The 23487-nt window shown below is 37.4% G+C and overlaps 1 protein-coding gene across 1 annotated transcript in view; it reads left to right on the forward strand.

Moving 5' to 3' along the window:
* The window catches only part of USH2A (usherin), a 746622-nt gene that overhangs the window by 358346 nt on the left and 364789 nt on the right, over window positions 1-23487 (forward strand). The window lies entirely within an intron of this gene.

Consider the following 23487-nt stretch of genomic DNA (forward strand, 5'->3'; position numbering starts at 1 on the left):
TTGTGAAAGACAAGAGGCTGCCATTACATATGTTGTCTGGCATCTGAATCGTGTTTATATTTGTACAGTAATTATAGTGGTTGCTTATTTTATTTTATATACTATATGTGACTATCAGATGAAACATCGTTAGTCAAATATTGATTGTTGAAAAAACTTAGGCCTAGAGATATTAAATTCTTCAAGAAAGTTCACAACAAGTTAGAATCAGAGGCAGGATTAATTATATGTCTTCGCCCCTTCACAACAATGCCAGTTACTAAGGTTATAACAAGGAACCAGCCAGACATTGTCCCTCCTCTCTTGGCATTCATGACTTCATGGGGACACAAACAGATGCAAGTATGAGGCATTTTTGGACAGGGCCATGGCATTCATCCAATTGCATTCTCAGGGTTTCCATATTTTGCGTCCTCTCTAGTCTGAGAACCTTGAGAGGACAAGAACTATTGCTTTCATGTTTTACTCATCATGGTTGGATAGAATTCTGGAATTTGCATTCTATGAGGTACATATTATCATTTCCCCCATTTTACAAATGAGGAAATTGAGGCATAGAAAGGGTAAGTAGCTTCCTCAAGGTCACACAGCCTGTGAGTGTTAGACATCGATCCCCCCGCCAGCATTCGGCTATGATGAAGAGGATGTGGTCTTAAAACAAGTTGCTTAACTTCTGAGACTTAGTTTCTGAACTGTAAAGTGGGAATGACTACAATTTTCAAGATTTTGAAGAGAAATAGAGCTATATATAAAACACCTAACATGTTCTTAGCACTTGGTAAAGAGAATAGAATTCTCCTGTAGAATGCAGAGTTCATATTATAAACCAAAAAAAAATAGATTAACCTCGCCCTAACAGCATCTGAAGGCACTTTTTAAAAATTATAGGCCACAGAAATTATTTCAGAAGAAATAAAAATACATCATGAAATGAACTTTACACATGTGTTAATAATTGATATACAAAGCACTTCTGTAGGACCAAAATGTCTCATCATGCATAACGGGAAAGCACACCATGCAGGCCCAGGGTAGACATTTCTCCTGAGAACCCTTCTCTGACTCCCCAAGTATGAGTTAGGTATGCCCCCTGTATGCTCATTGAACACCTTTATCCCCTCCACTTTTTTGTTCATGTTGTCTTGAATAAGGCTGCCTTTTCACTTGTCAGTTTGCCCTAGTAAACCATAAGTGTCCTAAGGACCATATCTGTCCTGTTCATTACGGCATCTCCAGGACCTATATCAGAGCAGGCGGCGAATAAACAGTGTTGAGTAAATTAATGGATAAAATCAGAACACTGCTGGGAACAAAGAAAGAAGACAGCGAAGGAGAACTGGTGGAGGGTAAGAGAAGGGTGAGAAAACAAGAACAACAGAGAAAAGAGAAAAAGAAACAAAGATCTCTTCCATGGTGTGGGAGCAAATACTGACCCAGTCCACAGGGAAGTAGTGTGGCCTATGGCAGATCTCAAACTGCGGGCCTTGAATATTTACACTGAGCAAAGCCAGAAGAAGAGCAGTGTGAGGAGAGGAAGATATAATTCACACTGGCTTCTCATACCACCTACAAAATGATACTAATTCTGGATTTTGTTTGATTGACATTAACAGACCCATGTGACTATATCTGCAATGAAAGATCGCGGCAAATGTTACTATAGTGGATGAGTACAATAGATGCCCAAAATATAACATAAAGTAAAGGAAGTGGAATATTTTTATCACGCCCATAACTATTTTCTCTAGCTACAGTGGTAGGTTCTTCAATGGTTTTTGTTCCTTATGTAGATTTTTAAAGATTCTATCTCCGATATCACTCATAGCATCTTATTTCTATAGACTTCTTGGCTTCTCACAAGCGACTATATTTCTTGTTGCTCTCACCCGCAAAGGCTGAAGACATGAAGGACGCTGGGACTGCGATATTGGTCACTAAGGAGAGGAACTGAGCCAAGAACGTTATGGTGGGGTTCAAAGTTGTACATGATAGTTTTAGTTAGTAAAACTGAGGCCTAGAAGGGTCAGGAAATTTTAGTCAGGAATTGGAGGAACTGATCCAAATCTGGGTCTGTCTGGCCTCAAAGTCCACGCTTTTAATCTCTACACTTTCTACTTATTGAACATGTATTATTTTATTTTTCTTCACAACAACTCTGAAAGGGAGACAGGAGCTTGAATACAAACCCCAGAGCATCTGTATTAATCTTCTAGGGCTGCCATAAAAAAATACCACAGACTGAGTGATTTAAACAACAGAAATTTATTTCTCACAGTTCTGGGGCTAGGAGTCCAAGATCAAGGTGTTGGCAGGTTTGGTTTCTCTGGAGGCCTCTCTCCTTGGCTTGCCAACAGCTGCCTTCTTGCTATGTCCTCACCTGGCCTCTCTTCTGTGTATGCACCCCTGCCGTCTCTTCCTCTCAGAAGGACTCTAGTCCTACCGAATTAGGGCTCTACCCTTATGACCTCATTTAACCTTAATCACCTCTTTAACAACCCTATCTCCAAATATAGTCATATTGGGGGTTAAAGCTTCAACACGTAAATTTTGGGGAGCACAATTCAGTCCATGACAGAGCCCCTAAAGTGAGTGCTTTTTAGAGACCCCAAATTTCATGAGACTTGAATAAAATGGCCTCTAAGATCCCTTTGAACTCTAGGATTTTATACTTGTGATATGCACTAAATTCAGGTCATTTATGTCTTCAAAGTTGACCTGTCCACTCCGAATCACAGAGAAGGCACAATGGCAAAGGGAGTCTGTCTGTCTGAAGTCAGCAGGAAGAAACTGATGGGGGAAATAGCTCTCGCCATCGAGGAAGGCCCTTGTCTCTATAGACGCATTAAATCCATGCCATGTTTCATCGTCACCTCTATCTAGGATGATGAGGTGCTCATTGCTTGTCTTCATGTCAGGATATTTGTGACCTAATATCCTTTGCATGCTGAATGGTTTGTAGGTGGAACTTATATTCATGAGGGCCAGTGCCGTCAGTAATAGTGGAAGTTTAGGCCACTAACATGGCTCTCTACAGGGCTGAAGTGTCAATTCTTAGGAAGACTAAGAAATGGAGGATGCAGTCTGCTAGGTTAGAGAAATAGTTGATAACATTTTTTAACAATAAAAGTAACATATTGCTTATTGATGATAATTTAAAACAAATACATACCTAGTACCTGGATAATCCCACCATACAGATAGAAACCCAATATTTGATATAATTCCTTCTAGTACTTTACTGACTTTTACAGAATTGAGCTATAATGTACAGTTTTAGTTTTTTATAATGTATACTTTTGAATCCTTGCATATTCCCTTATTATGACTATATCTCACATCATTAAGCACTTTTCTAAAAATGTTTTTAATAACCTTATATTCCGTCTTACGAATGTACATTAATTCATTTAGCCACTTGAACAATTCAAAAGTTTCTGATTTGTCTCTATTTTAAATATGTTGTGATAAATATTGTGTACGTAAATCTTTGTTTGCTAGATTCCTAAAAGGGAACAGCTAAGTCAAAGGTAGTGAACTTTTACAGAATATTTGTCATACATTTTTGCGTTGTTTCCCAGAAAAGTTCATTAGCAGTGAATGTTATATTCTTAAATCTTTGATAATTTTACAAGTAAAAAATATTACCTTATTTTTATTTGCATGTTTACTAATTATGCTGACTACTTTTCTGTATGATTATTAGCCATTTATATTTTACTTTGATCACGGTCTTGATGAGCAAAAATTTAATAGGAGTGAGGGATAATTTTAAAACTTCTTCAAGAACTATGTTTTATGCCCCGTTTTTCCTGGTTAGACTCATCTGCACTATTTAAAATTCTTTGCCTTCTGCACTATCAAAAACTTCCTTAGTAACTTGGCTTAATATCCCCTCCAAAATATTCAAAATGTCGACTTTTTTTTCTCACTCCTACTCCAATTATTTGGAGCTCCCTTTTAAGTTTCCGAATAGAACCAACATTCTTCCGTTTATGCGTAGCGAATGGATCTTGCTGCCGTGGTGGATAGAGGAAAAAGTAAATGCATTTCAATTCAGAAGCCACTTTAGCATCTAGGTGGTTCATATTTTTTTTTCCTCTTTCTCTTAAATATGAAGTATTAAAAGTCAAAGGCATTGGTGCACCTTGAGTTAGTACAAAATATATTTAAAAATGCATACAGTTCAAATTTTTTGCCTTGCATAGGCCATAAGCTAGTAGTATGGTGGGTCAGTGGTGACACTGAAAAATGAATCCAGTTAGAGTACCTCCCGAAGGCTGTTGATGTGTGCTATAATAAATAGCACACACTTTAAGTCAAACTTTTTCATTCTGTATTCAAAGGTAATGGATTTTTCGTAACCATAGTAACCTTGGTGTATTTCTGGATAAATACGTGGGGTATGTACATTCTAGTTTTATTTTTGAATATAAACTACCACATTATGTATTACTAATAATATGAAAAATAGGATGTAGGTTAGTATAATGACAGCTTAAACTAGTATGCATTTTTCTTCTGCAAAAAATAAATATTTATCAAAAGTATAGGTTCAATTAATTTTCCCCCCAGTTTCGTGGTATTCTGGTGGTGCCATTTATCTTTTTTTGCGAGATCTCCATTAATCTCTTATTTCTGTCCCATAGCAGATTTTTAGGAATTTCGAGGTAAAAACAATTGTACTTTAAAGCTGATGATTAAAAGCATTATCGAAAGATTGAAGGACCTGTATTGATATCACCAGCAGTGCTATTGGGGGCCACTTAAGGTATGTGTGTATGGTCTGCTCACAAATAGGTAGAAAAATGGAACCTTTTGTGAGACTGTTCAACGTAACTTGTTTCAAAGTTCAGACTAGATAGCATCATGATTGATGATGCCTATCACACTCTAACCAACCAGATCATTCTCATTTTAAATGAGCACCCTACCAGAAACCGGCAATCTTTAAGAAGTTTGTGAGATGTTTCAGAGAAGCGTACAAAGTTTTTAGAAACAAGGATAGCAAGATGGAGGTAATCGAGAAAAGTATTCTACAAGCATGATAAGGAAGTTTATGTGAGTTGTGCCACCCTTAAGGAAAGAATAGTGATCTTTCAGGACAGTTCTTTTTTTACTACATAAATTGTTCTTGGTTCGCCCAACCTAAGTCATTCCTGCTTATAACTACTAGAACTCCAAAGGGGGAAAGGTCAGTAGGGACCCTGTAAATATAGATGTGACACCAGACCATAAAACATGGATATTTTCAAGTGTATCATCTAATGAATCTATAACAGTCTTATGATTGAGTCAGAGTGACTGTTTTTTGGCACCATAGAGAACATCTCTCTGCTGCTCCATTAGGACCCGGGCTTCTGTCACTAAGACTGAGGCCGTAAGACAAGGATAATAGCAATGTAAGATGTGTGTGTGTTTGTGTGTGTGTGTGTGTGTGTGTGTGTGTCTGACAGAGACAGAGACAGAGAGAAGGGAAGGAGAGAGGAAAAGCAGGTGAATTTCTGGTAAAGTTAGATAAGCAGTAAGTATTTATATCTTCAACCAACTAAAAGTGCTAAAACTTTTTTTTCGGTCTTATTTGCCAAGGTCACAAAGGACCACGTATAAACAGCAAAATAGAAACGTTCATGTTGAACGTTCCAAACACTTAAGTCTTACGATGAGAAATTTATCGTAGGAAAAGCCGTATTGCTTATGGCACAATAAAAAGCATTTAAAGGTTAGGTACTTCTAACCAAGCGTTATAAGGAACCTTATCAACACTCTACAAATTTGAGCTAAATTATATTCATTCACACTGACGGTTTACAGTAGGACCTGTCTTGGCAAAATGAAACTTTAACCTTGATATTTTGTTTCATTTTGCGTTTTCTAATACACGATGCAGGGCCTTTAAATGACTCCTCTTACGTAAAGTCATATTACTGAGGGCAATACTGTCAGCATGCTTGTGTTTTAATCCGGAAGACTGAGTATTAGTAAGACAGAGCATGTGAGGGTTTTTAGGTAAGGCAATGATCTCATCTATGAGTCACAGTGTCTCTCTATTACAAACTAAGTCATACTTCGTGCCCTTTTTATGTCACAGACATATAGCATTAAGTTATACAAAGTGTATGAAACCTTGAGGATACAAGGAAAAAAACCTAAAGAATCTAGACCTTCAGAGGCCAAGTTACTAAGGTACTAACTCTTCGATCAGAGACTCCAGAAGAGTTGCTCAAGGCTTGGCTACATACCAGACCTCAGGTTAATGAACAATGGGTACTTTAAAGAGCCATGTCTGCTTAGGAACAAAGGATCTAGTGAAATGAAATAACTTGCACACAGTGTTTAAATATCAGCTTTGGTTCACTGTAAACAATACAACCAAAATGTCATTCTTGTAAGATGCTTCCGCCATGCACCAGTGTGTGAAGAAATTAAATAGGTTTAAATTTATATTTTAAGATCTGTATCCAGATATTACCCCTGATCTGTTCACTTAATCGATGAATGTTATGCTATTAAATGGTAGGAAAGGACTCTCTATTTGAAGGTATTTCAGAGGGATAGTGGGAATAATGACAACCAGTTTAAAAAGGTAGTGGAGTTAGGGGCCAGCTGGTGACATAGTGGTTGGGTTCACCAGTTTGGATCCCCAGTGTGGACCTGGCACTGCTAATCAAGCCATGCTGTGGCAGCATCCCACATACAAAGAGGAAGATTGGCACAGATGTTGGCTCAGCAACAGTCTTCCTCAAGCAAAAAAATGAAAATTGGCAATAGATGTTAGCTGGGAGCCAATCTGCCTCACCAAAAAAAAAAAAAGAAAAAAAGTGGAGTTAAATCATGGTAAAAGTATTGGAATGTGTCCTTCCATTGAGAACTTCACAAATAGAGGTGCCTGCTATTTTGGCCATTTTGAGAGCTGCCATTATTTTTAAATTTATTTTTTAAAACTTCTTAATTAAATTGGAAATTCATACCCCAAAGTAAGCATCCTTGAGTATACATACAATTTGATGAATATTCGCAAACTGAACACATCCATGGAACCACCACCCAAATCAAGAAACAGAGCATTATCAGCACCCCAGAAGCCCCCCATTTTTGCCCTTAAGTCTTATTTTCTGACTCAGAAGACTGTTTTCCTGCCTGTTAGCATGTATTCATTTTGCTGTTTTTGAACTTAATATGGATGGAATCAAACAGTATATCTTTTTCTTGTCATTGGCTTCTTTTGGAGAACGTAGGAGGAAGAGTGAATCAGTGGAACAGCCTTTTATATTCCTGTACTGATATCCGGAACCCTTGACCTCCAGGCATTTGCTACGACTGTGTCAGCTGTTATATTTCTACCCTCCAGAAAACCATTGGAATATTTATAAAAAGAAATATCTACCTCTTTCTCCAAGTCCAAATCTGGAAAACAAGTGTAGAAAGGCATCATATATGAAATTAGAACTTAGCACACGAAATCACTGGCCTGTGTAGACCAGCAAAGAGCTTCTAAATGTCCAGTAATGGAGTGTGGTGTGACCATATAGCTTACTATGCTGTAGGAGAATATTTAATAATGTGGAAAGATGTTAAAAAACAAACATTTTAACAGACAACATGCAATACATAAGTCTATTTTGGTAAAATATATGCATGTATACGTGTGTACATATACATGGACGTATATATATATCTATATACATATATGGATATGTATCTGTAGGATATGCACCAAAGTGTTAACTGTGATAATCTCCCAGCACTGGGGGAGATCTCCCCCATCTTCCTTTGATTCATAGGATCCTTCATATCATTTTCCTACAAACTCATCACTTGAATATGGCCTGTCTTATAATATTAACTTTTTTTAAAGGGGATAAATCTTGATTCAAAGCAAGAATGTAAGTTTATCAAGTACAGTTATCATGTTATTATTTATCTTCAAAATCTCTATAATATGTACCATAGGAATAAGGACTTTATTGAATCTATTAAAGTCTTATTGACTAGAGTTGAAAGGAATTGAATTAATTTGAAAAATCACTGAGAATCAGTAAATTAATATTTTAAAGTAAATGACAACAAATACCGATGCATAATTCAGAAGTAATTAATATGCTAAACATGATAAACAGTTTTAATGAGGTAGGCTGTTCCTGTAGCTTCTTAGAATTTTTCGTTTAGTTATCTAATACGTAGCAAAATTCTTTTTGGTTAAACTACCAGTATAAGTTTGCTGGGGCTGCCATAGCAAAGAATCCTTGGGTGGATTAAACAAGAAAAATTTATTTTCTCATGGTTCTAGAGACCAGCAGTCCCAGATCCATGTGTGAGCAGGGTCGGTGCCCTGTGAGGGCTGTGAGGAAGACTCTGTTCCATGTGTCTCTCCTAGAGATTCTGGTGGTTTACTGGCAATCTTTGGCATTCCTTGACCGGTAGACACGTTGTCCCGACCTCTGCCTTCATCTTCACATGGCATTCTCCTTGTGTGCTGCCTGTGTCCACATTTCCCCTTTTTATAAGGACACAAGTCAATATGGGATTAGAGTCACCCTAATGACTTCATCTCAACTAACTACAACTACAACGACCCCTATTTCCAAATAAGGTCACATTCTGAGGTACTGGGGTAGGATTTCAACTTATGAATTTGCGGGGGGGGGGGGGGTGTCACAATTCAGCCTATAGCTCTACTCTATGTATTTGATGCTGTGATTAATAACATTCCAAGACTTCCTTCAAATACCTAAGAAATACTAGAGAAGAGAAGATGTGTATTCGAAATAAATTTAAAAATTGATACATCTCATAACAATAATAACAATTATTTAGCACAGAGATAATCACTTCTCTCAGGAATGGTTCATTCATTCAGTGAATATTATTGGGTGTCTGCTGTATAGACACTCAGAACTTTTCTAAGCATTGACAATTCAATGGAAAATAAAAGATGAAAAGATCTTGCCCGTATGAAGCTTATATTTCAGCGGGAGATGCTTAGAGAAGGCCTCATACTCTTCATGTTCTATTTCTTATATTTTCCTGAAATTAAAGAAAACAGACTCTCCCCTGAAGATAGCGATCTCTTCTTCAGTCTTTTTAAGTGGATGTGAATCACTCTTTGATGTCCCATGTAATTCAGAAATCAAGGGGAAAGGGTCAGCATCCTCTGCTTCTCTACCATAGATCATTCCAGATTATTACTTTTCTACCTTTCTTTAGTACTCGCTGATCCTATGACACCCATGCTCTTTGGCTATAGGAAGTTATTTTCTCATCTTTACTAATATCTTACCTCTGTTCCCTAATTCAGTAAAGGCTTGAGCACCTAGATTTTCACCCTTCGTCTTTCTCTGCCCGAGGTCTGGCACATCCTGTGTTGTTTTGATTGTCATGTGAACAATCCATTAGACAGCTCAGCCTCTAAGATCCTTTACCTTCTCATCTATCAGAAACTTGACTAGACCCTTAAGTTCCTCGCTTTCATTTCAGTATCCTGGATGTTGCCATCACTTAGAAATGTTCGATGTCTAGCACATTAAGTTCAATTATCCCACTATCCAACAACAAACACCCATTTTTCCAGCCCTTTCACTCGACTCCCACTAAAAATATTTGTATTCTTCTTGAAACTCTTAGTTTCTTAACCCTTCTCACTCTCTCCTTGACTTTCCTTCCCTTCTGAAGTAGTTTCATACTGTAGAACTTGAAATGCTTTCTTTTTAATTTTCTCAACTTCCTTGCCCCATTTTTGTTCCAATATATTCAAGTGGAAACCCACCAAACCTAGATCAATCTAATTGTCTGTGTTTTCCACACCTAAATCTGGGGGTCCTGAGCTCTGCTGAAGAAAATTTGATAGGCATACAGATTGGTGCCATTCTGATATCCATGTTCTCCAGTCTTCAATAGGCTAAATACTTGCTCTCAAACTTTCTTTATTTCCCAAGTGTTTTGTCTCACATTTGCCATTGCCGGTTTTTCAGTCATTGTCCACAGTTCTTCAAACTTTTACCTCCATGAATCTTAGTAGATGACTGCTTTTGTCTCAAATTGATGCTCTTGGACGGGATTCCTCAGCTTGCTGTCACGGAACCCAATACCTTTCCTGCATCAGCACCAATGTTTCCTCGTTCTCTTAAGAAACAAAGAAGTGTTCATTGCCCTGCAGAGGGCTAATACCATCTGGATCACCTTCTACTTTGGTGAGGACTTCTCTACCTCTCCTCCTGTGCTAGCTCCTTTCTCAGCATTTGTATAGGCTCAAGTCTCTTACACATGAAGGGAACTACAGCAGCAAAAGACTAACACAGGAAAATCACGTCTTTTCTGAGTTCCATCTCCCGCTCATGCTCCCAGCCTTGCCCTTCTCCCCTTTGCAGGCACATTCCTTACCGCCACAGTTTGCTTTCTCTGCCTGTTTACCTCTTGTATGTTTCCTAGAGCTACTGTAACCAAATACCACAAATTAGATGCCTTAAAACACAGAAATTTATTCTTTCATGGTCTGGAGGCTGGAAGTCCTAAATCAAGGTTTGGTAGGGCTGTTCTCCCTCTGGAAACTATAAGGGAGAATTCTTCCTTCCTATTCTGGCTTTTGGTGGTTATCGGCAATCTGGGACATTCCTTGGCTTGCAGCTGCCTCACTCCAGTCTCTGCCTCCATCATTACACGGTGTTCTCCCTGTGTCCAGATTTCTCTCATCCCATAAGGCCATCAGGCATATTGGATTTACAGCCCACTCTAATCTAGTATGACCTCGTCTTACCTTGATCACATCTACAAGACTCTATTTCCAAATAAAGTCACATTTACAGACACAGGGGTTAGGACTTGAACATATCTTTTAGGGGGACAAAATTTAAGCCACTACCCCTCCATTGGCTCCATAAGTACTTCACCACCCTATTAAAACCATCTTACCAAGGTTGACGAAGTCCTTGTGGTCCCCAATTCGGGGACAATGTGAAGGCTTTATAATTCATGACACTTTAACAGATTGTTGATCATTTCTTCTTCTAAGAAGATTCTTCTCTTTGTATCTGTGACACTCACCCTATCAATTTCCCTGTTATTGCTCAAACTCTGGTGTGTCTCCTTTCCTTTTTCTCCTTCCACCCACAAACATAGGTTTATCTCAGGGTTCTTCTCAGAACACTACACACAATTACCCTGTGATGTCTCAACCCTTAACTCCAGGTCAGACTTTTTCCTTAGCCATGAACATTTTTCTAACTGCATATTGGCCACCTCTGCTAAAGGCATTTTGTTCCAGCTCTCTAAAATTGAAGTCATGATATCTGCCACCTCCCATAAAATGTGTTCTTTTTCCTGAGTTTCTTATCTCAGTAACACTACTGAGAACATTGACACTATTCACCCTTTGCCAGAAATAAAAACCTTGATTTAATCTTAAACCACTTCTCCTTCATCCTTTACATCCAGTCTTAAAATAAAATCCAAATTCCTTATGTTGGCCTTCAACACTTACCTGGCTCATATCTACTTTCTTAGCCTATCTCCTGTCATTCTTTCACTTCCATTTATTTCTACAGTGCTACCCTGGTTTTCTTCATGTTTGTTTGTTTAAATACAGCAAGTCCTGAGCGAGCCCTGGTGGTCTGGTGGTTAAAGTTCAGTGCTCTCACCCTCATGGCCCAGGTTCGTCTCCCAGTCACAGAACCACACCAGTCATCTATCAGTAGCCATGCTGTGGTGGCAGCTCACATAGAGAACTAGAAGGAATTACAACTAGAATATACAACCAGGTTCTGGGGCTTTAGGGAGAAGGAAAAAAATAGAGGAAGATTGGCAACAGATGTTAGCTCAGGGTGAATCCTTCCCTACAAAAAAGTAAATAAATAAGAATAGGAATAAAAATAAACACAAGTCTTTTCCTATCTCCAGACTTTTGAACTTGCTGTTTCCTCTGACTGGATTTCTCTTTCCCCAGGTCTTTACGTGTCTGGATCATTCTCCTCCTTGAGTTCTTGGATCTTATAAAACTATCTCTATATGAATTAGGATAACCCAAGATGATGTAAACACACACACACTCGCATGCGCGCACATTGATGTACACACTAGCTTCTAATAGCAGAAACACAGTAGAAATTTTTTTGTTGTTCACTTAACCCCAGGCAGTGAAGAGTTTGGTCAGCAGAGCTTCCTTCCTCTACATAGTCATTCAGGGACAGAGGTAGATGCAGGTTCTGCCATCACTAACAAGTGACTCCCAACGTTGCTCTGGAGATATCTCCATTGCTGTAGCAAATGAGGAAAGAGAGTGAAGGAGGAAAGGTTGGAGATTTTTATGGGCCAAGCCTGGGAGTGACATATTTCACTCCTGCCCACATTCTGATGGCCATAATGGAGTCTTACAGCAGCACCTAACTGTCAGGGACATTCAGTAGGCAACCTAAAACAACACCCATTTGCTAGCTCACAGCTCTGCAAGTTTGGGTGGCCTTGACTGGAATCCTAAATAGAGTCTTACAAGGCCAAGATCAAGAAGTTGGGCAGTTTGGGCACTCCGCTGGAGGCTTTGGGAAAGAACTCGCTTCCAGGTTCCTTCAGGTTGTTGGCAGAATTCAGTTCCTTACAGTGGTAGAGCTGGTGTCCCAGTTTCCTTGGTGGCTGTCAGCCTGGGGCTGCTTTCAACTTCTAGGGGCCACTCTCAGGTCCTCTCATGTGGCTTCCTCCATCTCAGTAAGGCAGAACCTCTCTCACATCACATTCCCTTCATGCTTTAAATCTCTCTGACTTCTACAACCAGCTGGAGAAATCTCTGCTTTTAAAGGGCTCATAATTCGATTGGGCACACCAGGATCATCTCTTTTTTTCATATAGGGTAAGATAATCATGGGAGTAATATCTCATCATATTCACAGCTTCTACCCACACCCAAAGAGGAGGAGTTTGTAGAAGGGTGACAGTTACTGGGAGTCATTCCCAGAACACTTCCTACCACAGGGTTCAGAGGCAGAATCACTCACGGGTGGCTTTGCCATGCCTCGGTTTACTGGTAAAATGGAAATCACAGTACCTACTTCAGTGACTTCATGTGAGAATTAAATGTGATAATGCATATAAAAGTCGTTACCTTAGTGCTCACAACCCTTTTGTGAAAATACTAAATGATCAATAAATACATGCTATTGGTTGTAGAAATAATAAAATTATTGTTGTACCATAATAAAGATTTTGTGTGTGTGTGAGGAAGATTGGCCCTGAGCTAACATCTGTTGCCAATCTTCTTCTTCTTGCTTGAGGAAGACTGCCACTGAGCTAACCTCTGTGCCAATCTTCCTCTATTCTGTGTGGGAGGCCACCACAGCTTGGCTTCATGAGCAGTGCTAGGTCCACGCCCGGGATCCAAACCTATGAACTCCAGGCCATTGAAGTGGAGCACATGAACTTAACCACTACTCCACTGGACCAGCCCCACATCATAATAAAGATTCTTAATGCAAAAGATTCTCTTCAGGCATGTCTCTACACTGCGTATTCAATTTAATTCAGGAAATACTTGTTGAGCATCTGCTATGTACAAGTCAATATGTCAGAGATTGGAGTTAACATACAGTATATGATTAAGATATTTTCACTTTCCCTCAAAGCATTCCCAGTTCAAATGCTTGGGCAGAAATATAGACAACTAAAGAGAATGCTGTCCAGTCTATGGTAAGTTCTGTGACAGATGTGAGAACAAAGAAAGAGGTAATTAATCAGGAAGATGAAATATCACAAAGGAAGTAAATTTTTATGGGCTTTAGAGTAGAGTTTCTCAAAACGGGAGAACAGGCAAACCTAAGGACCACGTTGGCATTGTCAACAGCACAGAGCTGTGAAGGTGCATTTCATGAAAATTAAATAGCCCACAGTTTAATATGACCAAGCACCCCGGGTAAGTATTGAGAGTATCGAGAAGCAAGACAGGAGTCAGATTGTCAAAGATGCTACAGATACGTTGAGATGTTTGAACTTTGTTCTGAGGCAATGGCGAACCACTGAAATAATGATACAGCATGAGCTAATCAGTGTTGGAGAAAATAAATAACTGAAATATGACATTACCCTTTAATAGTCATGGCTGAACCTATCCAGCTGTGGTCTCTGTTCAGTAGATGAAAGGACAAGGTTAGAACTTCAGATGCAAGAAGCTAATTGGACTTAACAATGCAGATGGCATGAGGATGAGAAGAGGAGAGAAAAGCATTATGTTTATTTGTTAGCAGCTCTATTGTATTATATTTCTGTGCATTAGTCAGTGTAAAATAAAATCTACTTATTTTAAATCCTTTTAAATGGTGTTTAAATATTTCCTGATGACACAATCTGCTGAAGTATTTACCCTTGGTGCAGATTTCCATTAACCTTGTTGCAGACACTAAGCCTAGAACTGTATATTTTTAGGGACCTCGATTATGGAGTAAAGCCTGGTGACATTATTATAAAACCACATCTGGGTAAGCTTTAGAGTCTTTGTTTTCTATCCGATTTAGGAAATTCAACAAACTGTAGGAGAAAACCACTATTAACAGATCCTACATTCTCAGAGTATTAGGATGCCCTTTCTCTAAAGGCACACAGGGATTAAAACCTCTGAAGCTGTAAACGATATAAAGAAGTACCCAGGACACAGACATCAGGGATATTTGGGGAATTTAGTTGTGTTGGATATACAAGAAGAAGAAAAGAGGCAGAGATTAAATTCAAAGTACTCTTTCCTCATATCTTACTTTTGTCAATATTTTTCATTGTTTTTAGAAAGTCGACATCAATTCTTCAGATCCCTAAAGGATAAAATTCCCTTGATATTTTCATAGACTATTTTCAAAATGTTACCTCCATATCATAGATACAAAAAATTAAAGACCAGGAAAGGGTAGGTTTCTTCTTTTAGTAAAGGAATGACTCAATGATGAAAAGATTTTCCTCAATGATGGAAGTGATTTTTTTTTTCATTCACTGAAGTATTTGATAGCTATTTTAAATTGAGAAGGCTATTTACAATGTATTTGATTTTATCCATGGCAAAAGTTTGAATGCTTCAAAAGGAGTGATTATTTTTCATTCTTGGTTTAAAAAGTAAATATATTCATTAGCCCTAAGTCCTGAGTCTTTCAGTTGCGAGGGACAGGCATCGAATTATTTCATCTTTCTTTGTTTCTGGAATGAAATCCATTCTCTATTGTAGCAAGTGGACTTTCTACATGGACTGGAGAACATAGTCAGCAGCCACAATTCATACCCTATTGGCTGGGAAACTTCCCCAACTTCAGATTTAAAAATATTGAGAAGGATGCTGACTGGTCCATCTTGGATCATATGCCCAACTTTGGGGTCAAAGAAGGAGGGTCTTGTCACCAGAAGAAGAGAAGATAGAAACATATAGCCCCTGAAACATATAGAAAGAAACATATAGCTCAAATAATTATGAGCTACAGCACCATCCCAAATGTTGACACTTACAATTCCAAAGTTGGGCTCATTTGTTAAATTCATAAATATTAGTATCTTACTGGCAGTAAGGCCTCAACCTTACTTTATCTTTTTCTTTTTTTTGGTGAGGAAGATTCTCCCTGAGCTAACATCCATTGCCAATCCTCCTCTTTTTTTGCTTGACGAAGATTAGCCCTGAGCTAACATCTGTGCCCATCTTCCTCTACTTTGTATGTAGTATGCCTACATAGCATGGCTGATGAGTGGAGTAGGGTCCGCACCAGGGATCTGAACCTGGGAACCCAGGCTGCTGAAGTGGAATGCGTGGAACTTTAACCACTTAACCATGGGGCCAGCCCCACTCAACCTTACTTTTACATATGTATTTTTGTGTGAATGCAGTTTATAAATTTGTATCCTTGGAAATCATCCAACTCTGCTGTCTGCCTATGTTTTTTTCTTTTGAGAATTTCCCTGAAATTTTATCCATTTTCTTAAAATTGCATCTCTATTTTGTTGATTTATTTTCTCCCATTTCTGAAACCCTCAAATCTGTCAGCACATGACTTCTTTTCCAAAATAAGAAATGAATTTTTAGAATATTCCTCTACCTTTCTTTTTTTTGTATTGAGGGAAGGCCATTCATTCCTTGATGTTTATCGTTTGCATTGAAAATTATCCCACAGCCTTCCTGATACTATGAGCAATGCTTCACACCCGTGCTATCAGTTTTGTAGCTAAAGTCTAAATAGCTTAAATGCCCCATCTCCATTCATTTGTGTTGATTCAACATATATATTTGTAAATATCACCAACTATTTTCTGGGCACTAAAAGAATTGCTGAAGATAAAGTGGTAAACTTCATGAAACCTATAAGTCCTTAGCCATAAATTGTCTTATCTTTGGTTTCAGTCAGCTAGTTTAAATCTAGTGGCTGTATAATAGTAATAAAAGTAACTAAAAATTAGTAATAAATAGTATTCCAAACATCTTTTACATTTTATTGTGCTTGAGATAGTTCCACAGTTACAGATTTCTCAGGTCATACACACTCATGCATACTAATATAATATAATATTTTGTCATTATTGCTATTGAGTGGATTCTGACTCCTAGCGACCCTGTCGACAGCAGAGCAGAACCCTGCCCAGTCTTTTGCGCCATCCTCTCCCCTTCTGGTGCTCTATCAGACAATGCTCCACTGCTATTCATGAGGTTTCAATGGCCAATTTTTTCGGAAGTGTGTGGCCATGTTCTTCTCCCTAGTCTGTCTTAGTCTGGAAGCTCCGCTGAAACCTGTCCACCATAGGTGACCTTGCGGGTATGTGAAATCCCAGTAGCATAGCTTTCAGCATCACAGCCACATGCAGCCACCACAGGGTGACAACCACAGATGGATGGTGTGGTTCCTTGAATAGGCAATGACCCCAGGCTATGGTGGTGAGAGCGCTGAATCTTAACCACTAGACCACCAGATTATAATATAATATAAAATAATATAAATGAAAAAGCTGAATGAACATCAATAGAACACCAGTTAAACAAGTTATGCCTAATAACTAATATGCACACTGGAATATTATGTGGTCATTTACTAGAACAAGCAGATCTTTATGAATAGGGTAGCACTTTCAAAATGTATTATAAAGTAATGGTGCAGAAAAGTACATTCTATACTCTAAAACATTTGAATATTTGGTTACATGTTTAGACTACCTCTGAAGACACACACAAATGTGTAATAATTGCTGAGCTCCTGGAAGAGACTGGCTAATTGGGAAACAAAGGTAGAAAGAGACTTAATTTGCATGTAAGCTCTGTTGTATCTTTTAGATTTTGTGCCATGCATATGTATCAATGTATTATCCATTAAAAACTAAGTACAATTTAAAAATAAAATTATTATAAAATGGTAAATTATAAATACTAAGGAAAATTTGGGAAAAATGTAGACAGACAAAAATTTCCCACAATTTTACCCACCAGAGACAATCAGTAATTACATTTTGACTTATGTATTTACTATCTTCTTTTTTTTTTTTAAAGATTTTTTTATTTTTTTCCTTTTTCTCCCCAAAGCCCCCTGGTACATAGTTGTATATTCTTCGTTGTGGGTCCTTCTAGTTGTGGCATGTGGGACACTGCCTCAGCGTGGTTCAATGAGCAGTGCCATGTCCGCGCCCAGGACTCGAACTGACAAAACACTGGGCCGCCTGCAGCGGAGTGCGCGAACTTAACCACTCGGCCAAGGGGCCAGCCCCTGCATTTACTATCTTCTGATCTTTTTTTTTAATGTGTGAGGAAGATTGGCCCTGACTTAACATCTGTTGCTAGTCTTCCTGTTTTCGCTTGAGGAAGATTGGTCCTGAGCTAACATCTGTGGCAATCTTCCTCTATTTTGTATGTGGGACGCCACCACAGCATGGCTTGATGAGCAGTGTGTAGGTCTGCACCGGAAATACAAACCTGTGAACCCTGGGCCGCTGAAGCTAAGCATGCAAATTTAACCACTACGACACAGGGCTGGCCCCTGATCTTTTCTGTTAAACATGTAGAACACAAAGATATACGCGTATAATTTGGGTCAGACTGTTTTAAATCTTTCACCACTTTATAACACATAGTCATCATATTACCAAATTACTAAATCATGTTCTAAATCATGCTTTAAATGACTGCACAGTATTTTTTAAATATTTCACAACACATTTAAGCAAATCATTATGATATGTGGATTATTTCTAATTTTTCTCTATTATGAACCACACTGCAATTTCAACATTCTTTTTTTTTTTTTTTTAAAGATTTTATTTTTTCCCCTTTTCTCCCCAAAGCCCCCCGGTACATAGTTGTATATTCTTTGTTGTGGATCCTTCTAGTTGTGGCATGTGGGATGCTGCCTCAGCATGGTTTGATGAGCAGCGTCATGTCCGCGCCCAGGATTTGAACCAACGAAACACTGGGCCGCCCGCAGCGGAGTGCGCGAACTTAACCACTTGGCCACGGGGCCAGCCCCTCAACATTCTTTTATATAACGTTTTGTAAGTATGCATTTCTAATTCCTTAAATTTAATTCCCCAAATGTTTTTATGCATTATTTGAAGTGATATATTCTTCTTCCTATTTTGTAAATATTTTTAACATTCATTAAGAATGCTTACCATTTGCATGGAAGCTACATTATAGTTCTGTTTTCCTATTTTCGTCATTTGTATTTTTTTTACTTCATTTTTTGAGGGTTTTACACAAAGTCATTTTTGCTTACACTTGTAGTCAAATCTAGAAATTTTTTCCTTCATAGTTTCTTCCTTAGACAGAAAAAATTAAATAGATTTTCCTAGTGCCCAAGAACAGATAAATTTTTTATGATATTTTTCTTGATAATTTCTACTTTCAAAATATTTTCATATGCAGTGGCTCCTGGGAGTCCTCAAAATTCCCCAAGGGTGTGCAAAGGTTAAACAATTTTATTCCCCTCTGGTAAATGAAGAAATAGAGATTCTGAAAACTGGATTCATTTGCCTGGAATCATAAAGCTATTAAATGCAAAGCTAGGACTAAAATTTTGGCACTCTGATAATTTTCTGCCTCCCAAATCACAAATCTCAACTGGAAAAGTTTAAAATAAAAGAATGATGGGAAATTCCATTACATTATTAATAATATTTGATGGTGTCAAAATATTAATAGAACATTCATATCTTCATCACATTATCAATGTACTCTTAAAGGCAACATGCCAATTAAAATGTCTCTCATTCAAATGTTAGCTTTGGTTTTGAAAATTTAAAGCAAGCTTACTTATTTTAAATGGGAACTGTCTAAATTTGTGCGCTCATAAATTGAGGAGATAAATGTGGAAAATGTAGGTCTGCAGAGCGTAGTATTGATAGGAGAGGGGCCATTTCTTCAAAGTCAGTAATGAAAAGCTATGCAATATAAACTGGAATTTTTATGCCTGTACTGCATGACCTTATATCACCCCTGTTTCAGTTAACCAAGGACATGAAAGAATAATACATCCTTTTAATCCACTCACAGAAATGGTGGCTTGCTAGAGCTGCCATGACAAAATATCACACTGGGTGGCCTAAGTAACAGGAATTTATTTTCACAGTCTTGGAGGCTAGACGTCCAAGATCAAGCTGTCAGCAGGTTTGGATTCTCTTGAGGCCTCTCTCCTTGGCTTGCAGATGGCCACCTGCTGGCTGTGTCCTCACATGTCTTTCCTCTTTGCACGTACATCCCTGCTGTCTTTGTGTGTCCAACTTTCCTCTTCTTATAAGGATACCAGTCAAATTAGCTTATGGCCCCCACTAACAGTTTTATTTTAATTTAATCACCCCTTTAAAGACCCTCTCTCCAAATATAGTCACATTCTGAGTACTGGGGGTTAGGGGTTTAATGTATGAATTTTGGAGGGACACAATTCAGCCCATAGCAATGAAGTCTACTATGCAATGATTGTACACATCTGCATACCAAGGTAGTGAAAATTAAACAAACAAATATTTATTCCTTCTTACTCCCCTTCTTTTTGAAGAGGAAAGCCTAAAGGATATTAGAGCAAAATATTTTCAAGAATGCAGATTTGTGGTTCTTTCACTCATTTGCTTATTTATTTGTTCATCCATTCATGCATCTTTATTGAGTATTGAAAGGCTAAGACAATATAATAGTGTTTCACTAAGGACTGAGCTGGCGTGTGTATGTGGTTGACAATTTTCCTCTCCAAGTTCCCATCCCTCATGTCATTTAGCATGCTCTACCAGAATTATTGGTTGCTTTAGTTGTCTTTCTCACTACATTGTGAGCGCCCTGAGGGAAGGACCTGTATCTTTCATCTTCTTTCCTGAAGACGTGGAAGGGTATACAAGTATAGTAGGAGAACAATGAAGATTATTTTCAGAATGAAGGAATCAGTTTTTTCATTTGTGTGAAAACTAGATATTATGATGTGGAGAATTTGCCAGAATGCGAGACTGGTATGCAGAGAGATGTTCAGAGACAGAGTAATATTTCTGAGACTGACAGCCAGACCTGAGTTGTTGGGTTTCAGAGAAGTGACATGTGACTCAAGGCTTGACATATATTGGATAAGTATTTGATCCTACTTGTATGGCACCTAAACAGACTGTAGCAAAACTCCTAAGCCCACAATTTGTGCAAAACCCCTTAAAGATGTCATCCCATGACTACAAATATAACCCATTTGGTTATATTAAAGCATGTGAAAATAAATCATTTTAAATGTTCATAGTAGTTATGTAGTTAAATTCCATGTAATCACAACCAAAAGATTGAAACGTATTTTAAACATAAAACAGTTATTTCACTACAAGTGGGAAACTTCAGTGAGTGTTACTGAGTGACTTAAGACTTAGACAAATATCCTGCTTACTTGACTAAAATTCCCACCTTGACGTTCATTATACTTCCCAGTTACATTCAAACCTAGGACAGCATAAAAAGAGTCCGAGTCAAAAAAAAAATTCAATAGTTTAGGAAAGTTTGTCTCCTATATATCCTAACTTTTAAAGGCTATTTTGCAAAGATGATATTCTTGTATTGCCCTCTCTACATTTTTTCCACCCTATTGTGGAAATGTATACAAGTCCAGCGACTCTTAGGGATACACTACCAAATATGCAAATATTTGCATATCTATTTCATGTGGAGAGATTAGAAAGTCACTTTCTGCCACTTGGGTAGCTCTATTATGCAAAAACCAAGAGGATGCGGGTCATAAATTCTATTAGGTTGGAACTCTGGGTGTCGAAAAGACTATATCGATAATTTTAAGAGATTTCCCTCTCAGCTGAATCACTGCTGTAAAGTTAAGCTTGGCTTTTAAAATATAAATCAAATAAATGCTTTTCATCAAGCTACAGACTTTTAGTGTAAACTGAACTCCCACCAACTTTTGAGGAGACATTTCTCACATTCAGCATCTGTAGAATTCTGCTTCTGAAAAAACGTTATCTAAAAATTGAAGTTTGGCTTTCATATTTTTTATATTATTTTGTTTTCATGACAGCTGTATTCCACTCTACTGCTGTAAGGAAATACACTATTTTAAAAGACATGCGGTAAATAAAATTACTTCATCAATGCTAACATTAACCAAACATTAATCAAAGTATTTAAGGAGCATTTAGAGTGTAATTATGGAAGTAAAAATCTTGTAAAATTACTGCTGTGGAAGATTTAAGAAAAGTTCATTATAATTTCAGTGATAGTAAAGCTGTTCACCAAATACGGAGATAGAGAGATGATTGCGCTAAGATAAATTAAATGGGTATATATTAATTTTTTCTCTTTGTCTGATGGATATAGTTGAATAACCAAACTAACACCCAGATTTATATTTTTATCAATACACTCATAACTTATTTTTAGATGTGGTTTACTGTGTAATATCATAAAAAAATTAAGAGCCTGGAAATGTGAGCATTTTGGGGGTTAACAGTATAATATTAACGCTAATACATTATCCTCAATTTTGTGTCTCTATAAGTATTTTTGTGCTAATATCCTCATTGTAATTTGTTGTTAATCAGTGAAACTTTAGTTCTCTCCTAAATTAGTTCTTCTTATAAGTTCTTCAGTCTCCATCGGGGAGAGACACTGTAATTTGTAATTTTGCACAAATATTCTTCTCAAATCATTTACCATTTTATATTGTAATTTATTGAAGCAATATAAATTAAAGTGGTTTAGAATCCTTGGTATATAATGAATATCTATTCCAGAGAAAGCACGGTATCTCTAAAGTTTGGAAAACATAACCCAGGGCAATGTGTAATTCAAAAGAGATCTAAAAATATCTTGTACGCATCTAGTTATCTGCTACATCTCAACATATAAAACTCATAGCAGATGCCCAACAAATATTTGTGTAGGGAATAAAGAAATCAATGACAAAAAAGTTTTTCTGAAGGTTTATATTAAGTCAAAAAACTATGCTTCCTTTCACCAGAAGTCAACTCTGTGTTTTGGATTTAGCTGAAAAAAATTATCCTGGGTTTTAGATCATAACATGATCAACATTTTACAAGTATATTATTCATAGTATTTATGAGAATTAATTAGTGGGAGTAACATTGAAATAAAAAGAATCGGCCTCTGCTGTTTTTGATAATGGTTTAAAATTCTCTCTCACCTGTGTCATGCATTCTTCTATATAAAATGCTTCTCTGACTGTTTGTCTTATTTTATCTTCACAACAATTATAGGTAGAGATGTTACAAATAATATACTAGTCCTTTTAACGCGTGAAGAAACTTAGGCCTGAAACTTCAGTGTTTTCACAAATCAAGACTCTTAACTTGAACCCAAGTCATTGCTGATTCCTTCTCTTCTCCCTTTTTTATTTCTTGTTTCCTTACACCAGAATGCCATCCAGTAGTATTTAAATTTTGCCTGCCTGCTTTTATAATAGCTCTTAGAATTACACAATACAACTACATCTAAGAAAAAAAGAAAAAGGAAATTGATGATATGGTTATTAACCGAACTCAGATATCCTGAGTTCCAGCTTTGTCAGTGAATCCGCCATAAGAATCTCAGTCAGCCTTGTCCCAGTGCTAAAAATTTTAAACCATGAGTTGGAAACGTGAGGGAGACTTTTCTTTCTATTTTGCACTCTTTTGTACTGTACTAGTTTAATTTTTTACTATGTGCATACATACAGTTACTCCCAAAATTTAAATAACTAGTTTCATGAAAAATCTAGGAAAATGCAAATCACTATATAAAAAAGGCATAATTACGTTTATGAACATTATTTTTAATTAATAAATACATAATACTGTTCTATGCCAGGTACCGTTTTAAATAATTTGCATCTAAATATAACATTAATGTATATTTTTGCCATATTAGGTATAGAAAAGCAGTCCTGGATTCAGATAATATTGTCTTGCATCTGTATCACTATATCATATTTCCTAACTTTTGTAAATTATGGTGGCTGTGTGTGTGTATCTATCTATCTCCCTCTCTTTCTATTACCCAAATGATGTTGTGCTATTTTCTCTCCTCAGGGTCAATGACCACAT

This window comes from Equus przewalskii, chromosome 31 (genome assembly GCF_037783145.1).
Source record: "Equus przewalskii isolate Varuska chromosome 31, EquPr2, whole genome shotgun sequence".
Classification (NCBI taxonomy): domain Eukaryota; kingdom Metazoa; phylum Chordata; class Mammalia; order Perissodactyla; family Equidae; genus Equus; species Equus przewalskii.